Here is a 16,305-nt window from a genome sequence, read left to right as displayed (position 1 = left end):
ATATTGGAGTCTCTTCGACACACTATACATTAAAATAAAGTTTTAGAAAACATCTTTTGAATAATTATGATCACTCCCCTGTATCAGAAAATTGTCTCTTTGGTTGAAGGAAAGCACTCTGCCCTCACATAGGTGGCCAAGCTGTTGTTTTTTACTCTAGGGTTTGTTATCATTCAGTGCTGTGTCAGTGGACTTCTTGTAGGAGAAATGGGAATTCCTAGACCCTGCAAACAGGGCTTTTGGCAGAGATCTCTTTTGGACAGTGCAGCAGTCTGGTTTCTGTGAGTGACAATAATTTTCTTGAAGTCTCTCTAGCTCCTCCTCAGGGTTCAAGGGAGAATGAATGTGCATGTGTCTGAGCCTACATGCTTAGAGGAAAAGAGACATTTATATTTCTGATATTTTCTCTCTCCTTCATGTTTATCCTTTTTTAGGCATCATTCATTTTTGTTCCATGAAAAGTTCTGGGTGCTTTCTGAAGACTCTTTCCCATGTGCAAGTGTCTCACTCCTCAGGTAGTTCAGCTTACCTGTGAAACTGAGAGCCCTGGATGGTGAAGAGAGGAAACTAGCAAAGATCCAGGTATGTTAGAGGGAGTGAAGAAGGGATGGGGAGGGGCTCAAATCCCAGTACAAAGAGGACATGAGATTTGTTTCGCCAGATTCTATTTCATTCTAAATATTTCTAGATAATTGCAGTGAGAATAACATCAGAATATCCCCACTGTAGGGTTTAGAAGACTTTCTATGTAAGAAGTAATTCACAGAGGCAAATGTAATTTCATTGGTTTGTATGTGAGAGATATTGTCCCCTTCCCATTCACATTCCTGATCATATCTTCCTACCAATATTAAACATTTTTATTGTTATATTCTTATGTAATGTTTAGTCAGAACACTTGATGCCTGTTATTTTTTTTTTTCTGCTCATAGAGTTTTAGAGCATTATGTAATTCCTTTAAGTTGTCTTATCTTTTACGGTTAGTTTCTCAGTTACCTAAAATAATGCCAGCAAGATTTTGATAAGATTTGTTTAGTAACTTTGCAAGGTATTAAACTCTGTCTATATTACCTTCCCACTGATACCCGCTGTAGTCTGTCTTCTTATCATTTGTGCAAGATTTGCATCCCCACCTCTCATCCCCACCCACTAGACCTACCCACTCCCTGAGGCCTCAAGTCTCTTGAGGGTTAGGTGTGGAGAAGACATTTTTTTACTCTGCAATCTTTAGTAGGTTTGAAGAATTTTTTTCTTTGTTGTTATTTTTCTTTTTTGAGACACTTTGTCTAGGTAGTCCCGGAAGTTCTGGAATTCAGAAAATAAGCCAGTGCTTGAACTGAGACATCTGCTGCCGCAGCCTCTCCAGTGCTGGGGTAAAAGGCTTGCACCACCTGGCCTTTCTGACTTGTCCTGACATGACCACACTTGAGACTTCTGCATGAGGTTTGAGAAGATTGTTCTTCTCCTGTCCTGTGGATGGTTTTCCAGAGCTGTGCTACTCAATACTGGTTTTCAGCGCCGTTCATGGTTGTCTTTCCAAATGGTAGATATTGAAGCTTATCTGCATCACCATCTATCTGCTTCCTACAATCATGTCATGATTGTTTAATACATTTGGAAACTTTTGTGAAATGCATTCATGTTGATCATAGAGTTTTCTGGAAATATACCATTTGATCTTTTGTTAATATACTTTGTTTATAAGTTGATTGTTTTTGCTTTTCCTCTTACCTACGATAATTGTTTCCAACCCTCCTAACAGCAAGTCCTTAAAAAACTTCGTTGAGTCTTACCAATTAATAGTCTTCCTTATTTTTTTAATAAAGTTACTGACGTTGTAATGGTGCATAGTGATAGCCTCAGAGGCATTGGTGGCTCTGGAGACATGAAGCATTGTGTCACATTTTTCTGTTTCTTTTAAATAGCAGAGTAATTCTCTTTTGTGTAAATATACCATATATTCTTTATTTATTCTTCTGTAGAGGATCATGTAGGTTGATTTCAATTTCTGCCTATTATAGATAAAGATGCAGTGAGCATGTTTGAGCAAGGGTCCTTGGGTAGGTTGGAGTGTACTTTGGGTATACATCCTAGAGCACTATGGGTGGATCTTGAAGTAGTTTGATTCCCATCAATTTAAGGAATTGCTACACTGATTTCCTTGGTGGCTGTGCATGTTTGCACTCCCTCTAGCAATGGAAGGATGTTTGTATTGCTCCACATCCTCTCCACCATGAGCTGTCACTTGTTTTATTGATTTTAGAAATTCTGGCAAGTGTAAGACGGGAATCTCAAAGTAATTTTGATTTGCATTTCCCTGAAGGCTAAGAGAGAAGAATATTTTTATGTGTTTCTTGGCCACTTGAGTTTTCTCCATTTAGAATCCTCTGTTTAGATTTGTAACCCATTTTTAATTGGATTATTGGGTTGTTTTCACATCTAGTTTCTTGAGTTCTTGCTGTATTTTGGATATTAGTTCTCTATTGGAAGTAGAATTGGTACAATCTTTTCCTACTCTATAGGTTTCTGCTTTGTCCCAACAATGGTGTCCTTTGTCTTTTTTGTTTGTTTGTTTGTTTGTTTGTTTGTTTGTGTTTTGTTTTTTCAAGACAGGGTTTCTCTGAATAGCCCTGGCTGTCCTGGAACTCACTTTGTAGCCCAGGCTGGCCTCAAACTCAGAAATCTGCCTGGCTCTGCCTCCCAAGGGCTGGGATTAAAGGCGTGCGCCACCACCACCCAGCAGGACCCTTTGTCTTATTGAAGCTTTTCAGTTTCCTGCGATCCCATTTATTAATTGTTGATCTCAGTGCCTATGCTATTGGTGTTTTGTCTTTTTTTGTTTGTTTTGATTTTTTTGTTTTTTAAATAATGTCTTCTCTGACAATATGTTCACTTTTCTTCCCCACTCTATCTTCTGTCAGATTCAATGTGTTTGGTTTTACATTATACCAAACACTTGTACTTGTGGTTTGTGCTGGGTTATAAGTGAATGGCTCTGCTTAGCTGCACAAAACCCGTGCTACTTTTAGGCTCCATTTTATGTTTAACTTGCCCTTAGATAGAACTTAGCCACTGAAAAAAACATCAACTTGCTCTAGGATCTGAGACATCCATAGCATCCTCTACTCCTTCCCTATTGATAGCCAATTAGCTCTTAGGAGCAAAGTTCCAAAAGGTCCAGATGTCTCAAAAGAGATTGCTTAAGCTAGCAACCACTGTTTATCTAGCCGAAATAATTAGTAGCCAATACAAATGTATCAAGCTGCAATTTTCACAAGTCAATCAATCATGTAACTGTAAAGTTGGAAATTCTCCTACTCTGCTCTAAGGGTGACGAGAAGGCAAGGCTTTAGCACCCTTCTGCTGCATGGGAGAGGTTGGAGGGTCCAAGTTCAAGCTGAAATAAAATTACTTTGGTTTTGTGTGAATGAGTTGAATTCCTGGTTGTCTCTGGTGATCTGTGAGGACCTCGAGATCTGGGCATAAGAATAAGTATGGATCCATTACCAATCTTTGTTGAAGATGCTATATTTTTTCCATTTGTATTTCTGTCCTTTTTATCAAGAATAAGGTGGCCAAATATATTTATGTCTAGGTCTTCAATTCATATTCATTAATCACTGTGGCTATTTCTGCCAATATTTTCGAGGTTTTTATCCTATAGTGCTGTAGAAAACTTGAAATTGGAAATGTTGAGAGAACTGTAGAAGTTCTATTATTGTTCAGGATTGTTTTAGCTATTGTACATTTTTTTGTTTATGTATATGAAAATGCAGTTGCCCATTTAAAATTCATGAAGACGTGTGTTGGAATTTGGATGAGAAATGCCTTGAATCTGAAGATTGCTTTTAGTAGGATGGCTTATTTATTTATTTATTTTAAGTATTGTAATTCTCTTGCTCTGTGAGCATGGGAAATCTTTCTATCTCTTAATATTGTCTTCAGGTTCTTCAAAGAATTGAAGTTTTTATTCTACAAGTCTTTCACTTGCTCTCAGAAACATTTATCCTGGTATTTTTCTCTTTCCTTTGTGTTTATCATTTTGACAGATGTGAGCTTCTTTCATTTTTGTTCCATGAAAAGTTCCAGGTATTTTCAGCAGTATGTCCTTCTTATATGCAGGTTGTTGGGAACAAAATTTTAAAAAGGGGGGGGGGCTGGGAAGAATGGAAGGAAAAAGATGCTCACCCCCCACCAGAGTGTCCCTGTTCTCTGGTCAGTCAGGCGTGGGAGGGCTGCTATCTACCCTATCCATTCATCCCTGGGTGGGCATTCCTCTATCCCACTCTTCAGTGGGTGGCCAAGGGGCAGCCCTGCCCCCGGAGCTATTTTGCTAAAGCCACCATGGTTGTGGGAGAGAGGGAAGACGGAAGAAGTTTCCAACACTGACCAGAGTGTGCAGTGGAACTTGAAGGAGTAAAGCAGAGACTATGGTTTTAGAGCTTATATTATAGAAATTCAGGGGAAAGAGAGAAAGTAGAAAGGAGGGAGAGAGAGAGAAGAGAGAAGAGAGGAAAGAAGAAGACAAAGAGAAAGGGAAGAGGAAAGAGAAGTAAGAGAAGAAAGAGGTGAGAGGACAAAGGAATAAGAGAGGGAGGTGCGGGATGAGCACTCCTTTTTATGGTCTTCACTTTTGCTAGGTAACTGGGAAGGAGTTTAGCCTGAAGGTCAGAAGCTTGGGCCATTGCTTACATGACTACTGACCATGCTTCTCTTGTGGGGGCTATGGGAGGTGGTACCTTAGTCAGGGGCCAGAGTTCCAGGAGCATGAGGGAACACCTACCTTGTCATGTAGGTGGATTATGACCATCGGGGTTCAGGCCTCAGCTCGAGTGGAATCCAGCCTGCAATTCCCCACAGAAGGTCTCCTACTGCTCAGTCAATCTGCTCACCTGTGAATCAGGACTAAGAGCCCTGGATGGTGAACACAGAGGAGACTATAGCCAAGGAACCAGGTATGATAGAAGAATTCAGCAAAGGGTGGGTTGAAGTGACAGGAGAAAGTGGATATGAAATTAGATTTTCCCATTTCTCTTTAATTAATGATTCTAGAAAATTTCACTGAGAATAATATTATGTATGGTAATATGTATTTCCAGCTATAGGCTGTACAGTAAGTAATCCTGTATTTTTGGTATTTTGTTAGTTTTGAAGCTCTGAAATGACTGTTGCCCATTAAATAAAGTGTCTTTGACCCAGACTGGAAGCAGCACCAGGCTATGGTGGTGAACTGAAACATTTGAACATGTTCCAAAGGTCAGTAGTAGATTCCCTTGTAAGGCCTATAGATATCATTGACTCTTGGCCTGGTTTCCAGTATAGGCCACACTTTTTTGTTCTGTGTAGCTGGCCTCAGATTGCACCAGAAAACAAAATAATAACCCACAAAATAATCTATGATACCCCTATTACTCCACTGGATAGGCTTTCTTGGGCATATTGTGGGATTGTACCACACAGGATCCAAATCTGGAGATGGCCATTGATATTTCTGCCCGCTGGCCAGGTCTGCATAGTAGTTTTTTGAGATTATGAATGCTACAGACAGGGTGTCCTAGGCATTTGTAGAAAATGTGAATTGTCTGATCTGAGCTGTATTTTTTTTTCCTCAAGAAGTTTCACTGGCTTTTTGAGTATACTATATTGTCCTGTTTAAAGTTTTCTCAGTCCTGGAATTGTGTACTAATTGAGGCACTGTTTTGAGTTGGAACTGGAATAATTACAGTTTCCTTTTTTTGCACTGTTTGCTTTAGCTTTGTCTACTCTTTGCCTTTATTATTCTGAGGTATGTTCCTTCTGTCCTCACATTCTTGAGAGCTTTTGTACTGCACTAATGCCATAGTTTAGCACAGGGCTTTCATGTGTCTTTTGACATAGTCCCTTTTCTTCTCTCATTGAGTCTACTCGTTTGGTGTCTGACATTTATTAGTTTGTAAGTATTCAGACAGTCTTGCATTTTTGGTGTGAACTTAGCTTTCTCTTTTTTTTCTTTTCTTTTTTCATTTTTTATTAGATATTTTCTTTCTATACATTTCAAATTTCAAATACTATCCCGAAATTTCCCTATACCCTGCCCCGGCCCTGCTCCCCTACCCACTCCCCTACCCACTCCCGCTTCTTGGCTCTGGCATTCCCCTGTAGTGAAGCATATATAGTTTATAAGACCAAGGGGCCTCTCTTCCCAGTGATGGCAGACTAGGCCATCTTCTGCTACATATGCAGCTAGAGACACGAGCTCTGGCGGTACTGGTTAGTTCATATTGTTGTTCCACCTATAGGGTTGCGGACACCTTCAGCTCCTTGGGTACTTTCTCTAGCTTCTCCATTGGGGGCCCAGTGTTCCATCTTATAGATGACTGTGAGCATCCACTTCTGTATTTGCCAGGCACTGGCAAAGCCTCATACAAGACAGCTATACCAGGGTCCCTTCATCAAAATCTTGCTGGCATATGCAATAGTGTCTGGGTTTGGTGGCTGATTATGGGATGGATTCCCGGGTAGGGTAGTCTCTGGATAGTCCATCCTTTCATCTTAGCTCCAAACTTTGTCTCTGTAACTCCTTTCATGGATATTTTGTTCCCTATTCTAAGGAGGAATGAAGTATCCACCTTTTGGTTTTCCCTCTTCTTGATTTTCTTGTGTTTTGCAAATTGTATCTTGGGTATTCTATGTTTCTGGGCTAATATCCACTTATCAGTGAGTGCATATCTACTGACTTCTTTTGTGATTGGGTTACCTCACTAAGGATGATATCCTCCAGATACATGCATTTGCCCAAGAATTTCATGAATTCATTGTTTTTAATAGCTGAGTAGTACTCCATTGTGTAAATGTACCAAAAATGTGTCCATTCTTCTGTGAAGGGACATCTGGGTTCTTTCCAGCTTCTGACTATTATAAATAAGGCTGCTATGAACATAGTGGAGCATGTATTCTTATTAACAATTGGAACTTCTTCGGGGTATATGCCCAGGAGAGGTATTGCTGGATCTTCCGGTAGTATTATCTCCAATTTTCTGAGGAACCTCCAGACTGACTTCCAGAGTAGTTATACAAGCTTGCAATCCTACCAGCAGTGGAGGAGTGTTCCTCTTTCTCCACATCCTCACCAGCATCTGCTGTCACCTAAATTTTGAATCTTAGCCATTCTGACTGGTGTGAGGTGGAATCTCAGGGTTGTTTTGGTTTGTATTTCCCTGATGATAAAGGATGTTGAACATTTTTTCAGATGCTTCTCAGCCATTCGATATTACTCAGTTGAGAATTCTTTGTTTATCTCTGTACCCCATTTTTAATGGGGTTATTTGAATTTCTGGAGTTCAGCTTCTTGAGCTCTTTGTATATATTGGATATTAGTCCCTTTTCATATTTAGGGTTCGTAAAAATCCTTTCCCAATCTGTTGGTGACCTTTTGTCTTATTGACTGTGTCTTTTGCCTTACAGAAGCTTTGCAATTTTATGAGGTCCCATTTTTCAATTTTTGATCTTACAGCACAAGGCATTGCTGTTCTGTTTAGGAATTTTCCCCTTCTGCCCATATATTCGAAGATTTTCCCCACTTTCTCCTCTATTAATTACAGTGTCTCTGGTTTTAATGTGGAGGTCTTTGATCCACTTAGAATTTAGCTTTGTACAAGGAGATAAGAATGGATCAATTCCCATTCTTCTACATGATAACTGCCAGTTGTGCCAGCACCATTTGTTGAAAATGCTGTCTTTTTTCCACTGGATGGTTTTAGCTCCCTTGTCGAAAATCAAGTGACCATAGGAAGTGTGGATTCATTTCTAGGTCTTCACTTCTATTCCATTGATCTACCTGTCTGTCATTGTATCAGTACCATGCAGTTTTTTACCACAATTGCTCTGTAGTACAGATTGATGTCAGGCATGGTGATTCTACCAGAGGTTCTTTTGTCATTGAGAATAGTTTTTGCTACCCTAGGTTTTTTATTTTTCCAGAAAAATTTGCAAATTGCCCTTTCTATCTCAGTGAAGAATTGAACTGGAATTTTAATGGGGATTGCATTGACTCTGTAGATTGCTTTCAGCAGGATAGCCATTTTTACTATATTAATCCTGCCAATCCATGAGCATGGGAGATCTTTCCATCTTCTGAGATCTTCTTCAATTTCTTTCTTCAGAGACTTGAAGTTCTTATCATACAGGCCTTTCACTTCCTTAGTTAGAGTCACACCGAGGAATTTTATATTATTTGTGACTATTGAGAAGGGTGTTGTTTCCCTAATTTCTTTTTTTTCCTTAATTAGGTATTTTCCTCACTTGCATTTCCAATGTTATCCCAAAAGTCCCCCATACCCTTCCCCCCCACTCCCCTACCCACCCACTCCCACTTCTTGGCCCTGGCGTTCCCCTGTAATGAGGCATACAAAGTTTGCATGATCAATGGGACTCTCCACTGATGGCTGACTAGGCCATCTTCTGCTACATATGCAGCTAGAGACACGAGCTCCGGAGCTACTGGTTAGTTCATATTGTTGTTCCACCTATAGGGTTGCAGATCCCTTTAGCTCCTTGGGTACTTTCTCTAGCTCCTCCATTGGGGGCCCTGTGATCCATCCAATAGCTGACTGTGAGCATCCACTTCTGTGTTTGCTAGGCCCCGGCATAGTCTCACAAGAGACAGCTATATCAGGGTCCTTTCAGCAAAATCTTTAAGTTTGTTTATATAGTGGATTACGTTGATGGATTTCCATATATTAAACCATCCCTGCATCCTTAGAATGAAGCCTACTTGGTCATGATGGATGATCGTTTTGATGTGTTCTTGCATTTGGTTTTCGAGGATTTTATTGAGTATTTTTGCATCGATATTCATAAGGGAAATTGGTCTGAAGTCTCTTTCTTTGTTGGATCTTTGTGTGGTTTAGGTATCAGAGTAATTGTTGCTTAATATAATGAATTGGGTAGAGTACCTTCTGTTTCTATTTTGTGGAATAGTTTGAGGGGAGTTGGAATTAGGTCTTCTTTGAAGGTCTGATAGAACTCTTCACTAAATCCATCTGGTCCTGGGCTTTTTTTGGTTGGGAGACTATTAATGACTGCTTCTATTTCTTTAGTGGAAAAGTGATTGTTAAGATTTAATCTGATCCTGATTTAACTTTGGTACCTGGTATCTGTCTAGGAAGTTGTCCATTTCATCCAGGTTTTCCATTTTTTTGAGTATAGCCTTTTGTAGTAAGATCTGATAATGTTTTGGATTTCCTCAGGTTCTCTTGTTATGTCTCCTTTTTCATTTCTGATTTTGTTAATTAGGATACTGTCCCTGTGCCCTCTAGTCAGTCTAGCTAAGGGTTTATGTATCTTATTGATTTTCTCAAAGAACCAGCTCCTCGTTTGGTTGATTCTTTGAATAGTTCTTTTTGTTTCCACTTGGTTGATTTCAGCCCTAAGTTTGATTATTTCCTGCCATCTACTCCTCCTGGGTGAATTTTCTTTCTTTTGTTCTAGAGCTTCTAGGAATGCTGTCAGACTGTTAGTGTATGCTCTCTCTAGTTTCTTTTTGGAGGCACTCAGGGCTGTGAGTTTTCCTCTTAGGAGTGCCTTCATTGTGTCCCATAAGTTTGGGTATGTTGTGGCTTCATTTTCATTAAACTCTAAAAAGTCTTTAATTTCTTTCTTTATTTCTTCCTTGACCAAGGTATCTTTGGAGTTTGTTCAGTTTCCACGTGAATGTTGGCTTTCTATTATTTGTGCTGTTATTGTAGATCAGCCTTAGTCCATGGTGATCTGATAGGATGCATGGGATAATTTCAATATTTTTGTATCTGTTGAGGTCTGTTTTGTGACTGATTATATGGCCGGTTTTGCTGAGAAGAAGGTATATCCTTTTGTTTTAGGGTAATATGTTCTGTAGATCACTGTTAAATACATTTCTTTCATAACTTCTGTTAGTATCCATGTATCTCTGTTTAGTTTCTGTTTCCAGGATCTGTCCATTGGTGAGAGTGGGGTGTTGAAGTATCCCACTATTATTATATGAGGTGCAATGTGTGCTTTGAACTTTACTAAAATTTCTTTAATGAATGTGGCTGCCCTTGTATTTGGAGCATAGATATTCAGAATTGACAGTTCATCTTGGTAGATTTTACCTTAGATGAGTATGAAGTGCACCTCCTTGTCTATTTTGATAACTTTGGGTTGGAAGTCAATTTTATTCGATATTAGAATGGCTATTCCAGCTTGTTTCTTGGGACCATTTGCTTGGAAAATTGTTTTCTAGCCTTTCCTTCTCAGGTAGTGTCTATCCTTTTCCCTGGGGTGGGTTTCCTGTAAGCAACAAAACGTTGGGTCCTGTTTGTGTCTCCAGTCTATTAGTTTATGTCTTTTTATTGAGGAATTGAGTCCATTGATGTTTAGAGAAATTAAAGAAAAGTAATTGTTGCTTCCTGTTATTTTTGTTGTTAAAGTTAGGATTCCTCTCTTGTGGCTTTCTTCCTTTAGTTTTGTTGAAGGATTACTTTCTTGCTTTTTTTCTAGGGTGTAGTTTCCATCCTTGTGTTGGTGTTCTTCCTTTATTATCCTTTGAAGGGCTGGATTCCTGGAAAGATATTGTGTGAATTTGGTTCTGTCATGGAATACTTTGGTTTCTCCATGTACGGTAATTGAGCGTTTTGCTGGGTATAGTAGCCTGGGCTGGCATTTGTGTTCTCTTAGAGTCTGCATAACATCTGTCCAGGATATTCTGGCTTTCATAGTCTCAAAGGGGGGAAGACTGGTGTAATTCTAATAGGCCTGCCTTTATATGTTACTGGACCTTTTTCCCTTACTGCTTTTAATATTCTATCTTTATTTCGTGCCTTTGTTGTTCTGATTATTATGAGTCAGGAGGAATTTCTTTTCTGATCCAGTCTATTTGGAGTTCTGTAGGCTTCTTGTATGTTCATGGGCATCTCTTTCTTTAGATTTGGGAAGTTTTCTTCTATAATTTTGTTGAAGATATTTGCTGGTCCTTTAAGTTGAAAATCTTCATTCTCATCTACTCCTATTATCCGTAGGTTTGGTCTTCTCATTGTGTCCTGGGTTTCCTGGATGTTTTGAGTTAGGATCTTTTTGCATTTTGCATTTTCTTTGATTGTTGTGCCCATGTTCTCTATGGAATCTTCTGCACCTGAGATTCTCTCTTCCATCTCTTGTATTCTGTTGCTGATACTCGCATCTATGGTTCCAGATTTCTTTCCTAGGGTTTCTATCTCCAGCGTTGTCGCATTTTGGGTTTTCTTCATTGTTTCTACTTCCTGTTTTAGGTCTTGGATGGTTTTGTTCAATTCCATCACCTGTTTGGTTGTGTTTTCCTGTATTTCTTTAAGAACTTCTACTTCTTTAGCAGTGTTCTCCTGTATTTCTTTAAGTGAGTCATTAAAGTCCTTTTTGATGTCCTCTACCAGCATCATGAGATATGGTTTTAAATCTGAGTCTTGCTTTTCAGGTGTGTTAGGGTATCCAGGATTGGCTGAGATGGGAGTGCTGGGTTCTGATGATAGTCAGTGGTTTTGGTTTCTGTTAGTAAGTTTCTTACCTTTGCCTTTCGCCATCTGGTAATCTCTGGAGTTAGTTGTTATAGTTGTCTCTGGCTAGAGCTTGTTCTTCCTGTGATTCTGTTAGCCTCTGTCAGCAGACCTGGGAATCTAGTTCTCTCCTGAGTCTCAGTGTCAGAGTACTCATTGCAGGCAAGCTTTCCTCTTGCAGGGAAGATGCACAGATATCTGTCATTGAGACCTGCCTCCTGGCTGAAGATGATGGCCTGAAACAGGGTCTGTCCCATATGTGTTGTCTCTGCAGACTGCAAGGTCACCTGCACAGACTGGTCTCGGAAGGACATGGGACACAAGATGGCTCTCTCACCTCCTCTGGTGGTCAGAACCATTTGGGGCAGACACCTCTCCTCTGGCCAAGAACGTGCCAGGATGTCTGGAGCCCGAAATGGAATCTGTCCCAGTAGCTGTGTCACTTCTGCCTGTCCCAGAAGCTGTGTTGCTTCTGTAGTCTGCACTCTCACCTGCACAGACTAGTCTCTGAGGGATCCTGGACCCAAGATGGCTCCCTTACCTGCTCCGAAAGAGACCTCCCGGGCGGACACCTCTCCTCTGGCAGGGAAGGTGCCCGGATGTCTGGAGCCCGAAATGGGGGTCTGTCCCAGAAGCTGTGTTGCTTCTGTAGTCTGCACTCTCATCTATGCAGACTAGTCTGAGGGATCTGGGACCCAAGATGGCTCCCTCACCTGCTCCTCAGCTTTCCTTCTATTTCAGTGTAATTTAGAACAGCCTCTGTGTCTGTAAATCATGGCAACTGGTTTGAGATTTTTCTCTCCATATGTTTGTTTGGGCTCATCTGCTTTGTGTGTCCAGGTAACACCAGCTTTGTTTGGTGACTTTCTAATGTTCCTCTTTTTTGTGTTTATGGCAATATTCTGCTTTTTTGTTTAGGATAAGCTTTGTCTAAAGAAAGGAGAATTCTGTGCTAATCTGTCAGATACCATTAGAGAAAACCCTTCCTGGTTCAGTCTGTGCCCTTGCTTGATGCGGGTTCTAGTTTTATAATGTAAGAGGTTGACTTATTCACTTATTTCTAGGAGCTCTTCAATTCTGATTCACTTGTGTAAGACCTTCCTCAGCCCTGCATATAGTAACACTGATGTCATTGTCAAACATTGCAGTGTCCCATTTTATTAAATTTTATTTATTTATTTTTTTTACATTCCAAATTCTATCCCCCGTCCCCCACCCACCCACCCTCTGTCTGCTCCACATCCCACACCTCCTCCTCCCACCCCACACCCCTCCTGACCTCTTAACTTTCTGGGGCCTCCAGTCTCTTGAGGGTTAGGTGCATCATCTCTGAATGAACAGAGACCCAGAAGTCCTCTACTGTGTGTGTGTGTGTGTGTGTGTGTGTGTGTGTGTGTGTGTGTGTGTTGGGGGCCTCATATCAGCTGGTGTATGGTGTCTGTTTGGTGGCCCAGTGTTTGAGAGATCTCAGAGGTCCAGATTAATTGAGACTGCTGTTCCTTCTAGAGGATTGCCCTTCTCCTCAGCTTTTTTCTGCCTTCTCTAATTCAACAACAGGAGACAGCTGCTTCTCTCTCCATTGGTTGGGTGAAAATATCTGTATTTGATTCTTTCTGCTGATTGTTGGGTCTTTCGGAGGGCAGTCATGATAGGTCCCTTTTTGTGAGCATTCTGAAGCCTCAGTAATAGTGTCAGGCCTTGGGACTTCCCCATGAGCTGGACCCCACTTTGGGCCTGTTGCTAGACCTTCTTTCCTTGGGCTCCTCTCCCTTTCCATTTCTGTAATTCTTTCAGACAGGAAGAATTATGGGTCAGAGTTGTGACTGTGGGTTGGCCACTCCATCCCTCCCTTGATGTCCTCTTTTCCTGGTAGGGGTGTGCTCTAGTTCCCTCTCCCTACTGTTGGGTGTTTCATCTAAAGTCCATCCCTTTGAGTCCTGGGAGTCTCTCACTTCCCAGGCCTCTGGTACATTCTGGGGTATCCCCTCAACCTTGTATTTCCTGAGGATGCCTGTTTACATTCTTTTTGCTGGCTGTCATGGATGGCTTCATGTCTTTTCTCTCATCCAATATCAGATCAGGATTCCCTCTCCCTCGCACTCCCCTTCCCACACTGTCCACCTTCTCTACCAGGTCCCCTTCTTAGCTCTAGTTCTAATACAGAGAATCACTCTTTTAGTTTCTTTCTTTTGTTTTTGTTTTTGTTGTTGTTGTTGTTTGTTTTTTGTTTTGAGATAGGGTTTCTTTGTGTAGCCCTGGCTGTCCTGGAACTCACTGCTTAGACCAGGCTGACCTGGAACTCAGAAATCCGCCTGCTTCTTCCTCTCAAGTGCTGGAATTAAAGGCATGTGCCACCACTGCCTGGCACTCTTTTAGTTTCAAGTAGGTGAGTATTGCTTTGTCAGTACCTAATCTCTGCAGAGAGACATGTCTGTTATATTGAACTATATGGTTGTATTATATTTGAGTCAATTTCATTAATTTCTATATAACCCTCGAAATATCTGTTTAAATTCTATTTTTATTTTTACAGTATAAAAAAGGTTTATTTTATGTATATGACCACTCTCTCTGCGTGTACACCTGCACACATGCCTGCCAGAAGAGGGCATCAGATCACATTGTGCATGGTTATGATCTGCCATGTAGATAAAGCAGTGATGTGAGCACACTAGATACAGTGTTGTGAGCAGTGGAGACAGCTCAGGTGATGTAGTGATACAAACCATGTAAAGCAAGCAAATCAATAGCACCCCTCCATGGTCTATGTGTCATTTCCTGTTTCCAAGATCCTTGCAGAGCATTTTCAGTATTTATACACTACAGCACAGTTGGAGAATCATTTATAGAATCCTCTTTGTCTCCTGGCACTGTAACATGTTAGAAAACCAGATGGAGAATGTTTTTCTTATATGTTGATCTAACTGATTAGCCAAACTTGTACCCACTGTGAAGCAGAACAAAGACTCCTATAAGGTATAGAGAAAGACTGTAGCAAAGGGATCATGGATATTTTGGAGGAATTGTGGTAGAATCAGTGGGGAGCTCAAGTGACAGTGGAAATGGGACGGGAGGAGCACTGCAGAGATGTCTCAGTAGTGACCAGCACTTCCTCATCTCATAGAGCCATGGGTATAGTTCTCAGCATCCCCTTTATGTCCGCAAACAATTTTTGCTTTCCGTTCCGAGAGATCTGATGCCTTCTTTGGACCTCATCAGCCACCATGTACAAACACAGATCTCATACATACATGGTGCAAAACACTCTTACTCATAATCTAGAATAAAAACATTGTAAACAATTTTTAAAGCAGTGAGATCAAATGTGAAATGAAATTGTTTTTGCCCCATTCAGTTTATATAGAAATGGTTTTGGAATATTCTACTGTGAATCATCTCATGATTAGCCTATTGCACACATTACTGACTTTCTGTGTAATAATTAATACTAACAGAAAATACACTTTATTTGACTGCATGTGTATGATGATATCCTTATTCCATTAGTATCACTTTTTTGGTGTACATATCAATAATATCTAAATTTAATTACCTTCATTTAAGCATTATTGCCTCAAGGTTTCTTTCCTGATCTTTTAACTTTGAAGGCTTCAATATTTTCTTTTGTGGTCAGTTTCCCTTTTACTGATACAATGCTAGCAGGACCTTGATAAGGATTGTTTAGTATATCTACAGAATGGGAAACTGTCTTATCTTACCATTGATTTCTCCTGTTGTTTCTTAATGGTTTCAACTGAAATAATTTTGATTTTGAAATCTTGGTTTAATATTTTGAAGGTCTTGAATGGTATGTGCTTTCTCAAAATTCTACGTGTAGTCAGGTTTACCTTGTTCATAAACACATTGCTTTGAATCTTTACAAATCAGAAACCTTGTCAGTGTTTCCGTGTTTGGAAGAGAACATGCTACCCTTGTGTCATGTCATGTCTGTAATTTGTTTTGATATGCTGTTACTGTTAAGTATATGCTGATCACTGAGTATTTATCAGTTCAGGAATGTACAGGAAGACATTATTTCATACAAAACCGCCTGTGATAGTTGAAACTTATGTGAATTCTTTGCTGTTTCCTTATTGAAGAATCTGTACACTGACTTGCTAGGTGAATGCAGGAAGTTTGATCCCTACTGACTCTATGTTCCTCAGCTTTTTCTGTTGCTTTTCCTGAAAGATAAATTACTAGAGAACCTTGAGTGCAGACATTGACTATCAGAAATGAGATTCTTCATGCACATTAATTGAGAATGTTGTTTATTATTAAAGATGTGTAACATGGAGATTCCAGACAGAAGATTGATTTCAGAATGAATCACAAAATATGAGCCAACTATGATGAGTACTGCTCACATACGAGCTGTCACATGTTCTTGACTGTCAGATATCGTACATCAGCATCTGTCATTTCATTATGTTTCTTGTAAAAGAAAAATGTAGGTTGATATTGAGCAAATGTGGAGACAAATGCATTAAACAGGAGAAAGAATTTCACATCTGTGATTGGAAGGGTGAGTGAATGTTCAGACTTTAACTCTAATGTGTGTGGGTGGGTGCAGGGGGTGCATAGACAGCATCAAGAAACCTGATATCAATAGGGTACCTGTCAGATCCTGTAACTCTGAACCCTCTCCTAATTCGGTTAACAGTTTTTGAACAGATAATGCAGAAGGCAACTGCAGAAACAAAGTCAATTCTACCCCTTTCATCTATTTTTTTAAATTTAACTAAGTGTATGTAATTAAAAAATGTTATATGTCTGACCA

General features: G+C 40.1%; 1 protein-coding gene across 6 annotated transcripts in view; it reads left to right on the top strand.

The window, feature by feature from the left end:
* The window catches only part of Zfp995 (zinc finger protein 995), a 31,179-nt gene that overhangs the window by 1,455 nt on the left and 13,419 nt on the right, over positions 1 to 16,305 (top strand). For 2 of the 6 annotated variants that reach the window (XM_030250042.1, NM_001256493.1), the window contains exon 2: positions 435 to 582. The gene's annotated coding sequence lies outside the window, so the exon portion shown is untranslated. Of the gene's footprint in view, positions 1 to 434; positions 583 to 1,277; positions 5,257 to 16,305 lie in introns of all 6 variants that reach the window. The other 4 variants (XM_030250041.1, XM_030250040.1, XM_030250038.1 and 1 more) reach the window with 4 other exon arrangements.

This window comes from Mus musculus, chromosome 17 (genome assembly GCF_000001635.26).
Source record: "Mus musculus strain C57BL/6J chromosome 17, GRCm38.p6 C57BL/6J".
Lineage (NCBI taxonomy): Eukaryota > Metazoa > Chordata > Mammalia > Rodentia > Muridae > Mus > Mus musculus.
Note: the sequence above shows the minus strand (reverse complement) of the source record. Positions and strands in the feature narration are given on the sequence as shown.